Genomic DNA, 3,522 nt, shown 5'->3' on the forward strand with positions numbered 1-3,522 from the left:
GGTCGTTACAGACGCGGCAATACCTAATATGTGTAGTGTATTTTATTTTTTTAATTTTTATTCAGTGATAAATGTGTTTTTTCTTTATCTTGAAGATCCAGTGGGTCTGATGTCTGTATAATACAGTACAGTACACTATATAGTGTATTGTACTGTATTTTACTTACACTTTGTCTGAACAGATCTATGCCTTTAGCACAGATCTGTTCAGCACCATGGACAGCAGGATGCCTGAGAAGGCGTCCTGTTTCCATGGGAACCTTCCCCGTCTGCCACAACTGAGCAGACGGGGAAGGGGAAGGAGGGGAGCTCCCTCCCTCTGTGACCCCATCCTGTCTGGGGGCTGCAAAGGCACAGCAGCCCCCCGATTGGAGAGGGAGGGAGCTCCTTGACTGTTAACCTTTTCCATACAGCGGTCCGTACGGACCGCGGTATGGAAATGGTTAAACGACTGACATCACAGCACAGATGTCAGACGTTTATACCAGAGTGTCAGCAATGTGCTGACACTCTGGTATAACCACTGGACGCCAATGAATATTCAAGAGGAGGCGGGCGGGGGATCGCGATCCCGCCTCCCTCACCGCCCGCACCGTCTGCAACCCCCCCTGCACCACCCGCCGGCATAAAATCATTCAGGGGTGCAGGGGGTGTGAAAAATCTATATTTTCGGCATATTAAAGTTTCTGATTCCTGCGGTCAGGGACCGCGGGCATCAGAAACTGAAGAAAGTGCAGCAAAACGCAGGTCTGAATTGACCTGCGGTTTGCTGCGATCGCCGACACGGGGGGTCACGGGACCCCCCCCGCGCATTTAGCCGAGGTGCCGGGCGGCGGTGATCGGAACAACACCGGTACGTCATGTGTCCTTAAAACCCTCCTCTTGTGTTAGGGTCAGAACCGACCCGTTTTCAGGTTTTGAATGTCTATCACATAAATTTGTTTATTGCATCAAGATTTTTTTACTTTGTCAGGAACCTCTATTTAAACAATGTAATAGAAAAAGAATCCTTTTCACTAAATTATAAAATACTGTGGTGAAAATTAAGACGTTTATGGTGTTAGGGTCAATTCTGACCCAGTTATAATATAGGATTATAGGACACTAATAAGTGCCAAAACTGAAATCCTAAACACTCTCTCTGCTTAGTAACACTGACAGCCAATCATCTCTCAACCCTGTGAGCTGTAGTTAGGGAGGGGCCTATCTCTTTGCCTGCTTGTCTGCTTCTCTAAATAAAGTAAAGAAACATAGGACCAATACATTTCAGAGTTACTGACTTGCAGAGTAATCATCTCCAATATGCAGCATGCAAGAGTGAGAAGATTTACAGGAAGCCAAATACTGGATTATATCTTGGATGAAAATGAGGCAGAGGACACAGAGCAGCATAGCGATATGGATGAGCAGGTTTCTGAGGCAGAAGATGAAGTACAGTATCAACCAGAATACACAGACACATCTGATGAGTCTGATGAGGAGGCCACCAGTGCTGAACCTGCTGCTGTTCCTGCTGAAACATTCAAATCCAAAAGTGGTAAGATCTGTTGGAGTTCAGAACCTCCTGACTTACATGGCAGGGCTGCTGCTGCAGATGTAATCAAAATGACCCCTGGGATCACAAGGTTTGCTGTGACGAGAGTAAGTGACATCAAAACATGTTTTGAACTGTTCATGCCATTGTCACTAAAAAAAGTGATCATTGCAATGACAAACCTTGAAGGAAAAAAAGTCCATGGCAACATGTGGAATGACATAAATGAGGAATGCCTAGATGCTTATATCGATGTTCTTCTTCTTGCTGGAGTGTACAGATCCTATAATGAGGCCACTGATAGTCTCTGGGACAAGTCAAGAGGCAGATATATCTTCCCAGCAACAATGTCACTTCACACCTTTCGAATGATATCAAGAGATTGCAGATTTGACAACAGAGATACTAGAGCAAAATCTGACAAGCTTGCTCCCATAAGGGATGTCTGGGAGAAATGGGTTCAGCTCCTTCCACTAATGTTTAACCCTGGGCCTCAGGTAACAGTAGATGAACGTTTGATCCCTTTCCGTGGAAATTGCCCCTTCCGGCAGTATATGCCCAGTAAGTTAGCCGAATACGGCATAAAAATCTGGGCAGCCTGTGATGCATAAACAAGCTATGCATGGAACCTACAGATTTACACCGGCAAACCCGAAAGTGGCATCCCTGAGAAAAAACAAGGACAACGTGTAGTCCTTGATTTGACTACTGGACTGCGGGGTCACAATATCATGTGTGACAATTTTTTTTACCAGCTATGACCTTGGACAAGAACTTCTCAGGAGAAAACTCACCATGGTAGGCACAATAAAAAAAAATAAACCTGAGCTGCACACTGAAATTTTGCAGGTGAAGGACAGAGTTCCACTTTCTTCAAAATTTGCTTTTACAGACACCACCACTGTTGTTTCATATTGTCCAAAAAGAAATAAAAATGTGATACTTATGTCCACTTTTCACAAAGATGCAGCTGTGTCATCAAGAAGTGACAAAAAGCCCACAATTATCCTGGATTACAATAAAAACAAAGGAGGAGTGGGCAACCTGGACAAGCTGACTGCTACCTATACTTGTCAGCGAATGACCAGGAGATGGCCGATGGCTGTGTTTTCTAACATCCTAGATGTGTCTGCATACAATGCATTTGTGTTATGGACCCACATCCACCCAGGTTGGAACACAAAAAAAAATAACAAGCAGAGACTATTTCTCGAGTAGCTAGGAAGTTCCCTTGTCAAGGCACACATTGAGCAAAGGAAACGGGTGTCTCGAGATCCAATCGCTGCAGCCGTGATCAGACAGATGCAGAGTTCATCAAGCACTCCATCCACACCATCAACAACACAAAGAGAATCAGTGACAGCATCCTCATCATCATCTAGCCTTGCCTCAACATCAACCAGCACAGCCACAGCCACAACTCCAGTGATGCCATCTGATTCTAAAAGTAAGAGGTGTCAGGTCTGCCCCAGCAATAAGGACAGAAAGACACACACATTATGCTTCCACTGTAAAAAATATATCTGCAAAGAACATGCTAAAAGTGTCAGCTTTTGCCACACATGCATCTAAAAACACCCACACAAACACATGCAAGTTCTTGCACAAAGATGCTTTGAAACTAGTACTTGATTTCTATTGGTTTGCTTTGCTTGATTGTGTGTTGTTTGTTTGACCTTGCAAGTCTACATTTTGTATTATTACTTGCTTTTCATTGTTTATGAACGTTTTATGTTAAAAAAAACGACTTTTGGCTATTTTCTTGAAGTAAATGTATATGGGTCAAAATTGACCCTAACACCATCAATGTTATTATAGTTAATGTTATTAAAATAAAAATAAAAATATTTTAAAAAAAATTAAGAGATGTGTTCAAATACTCCTCAGCAACATTCTGGTGACATAACAACCTTTTATTTACTTATAATATTCTATTGAGGTTTATTTTACCATTTTTTAAATTTGAAAATGAGAGGTATGCTATCAAA

The 3,522-nt window shown here is 42.6% G+C and overlaps 1 pseudogene; it reads left to right on the plus strand.

The window, feature by feature from the left end:
- Positions 1-1,302: 1,302 nt before the first annotated feature.
- Positions 1,303-3,106, plus strand: LOC120990973 (annotated as a pseudogene).
- The last annotated feature ends 416 nt before the right edge of the window (positions 3,107-3,522 follow it).

Source organism: Bufo bufo, chromosome 2 (assembly GCF_905171765.1).
Source record: "Bufo bufo chromosome 2, aBufBuf1.1, whole genome shotgun sequence".
Classification (NCBI taxonomy): Eukaryota; Metazoa; Chordata; class Amphibia; order Anura; family Bufonidae; genus Bufo; species Bufo bufo.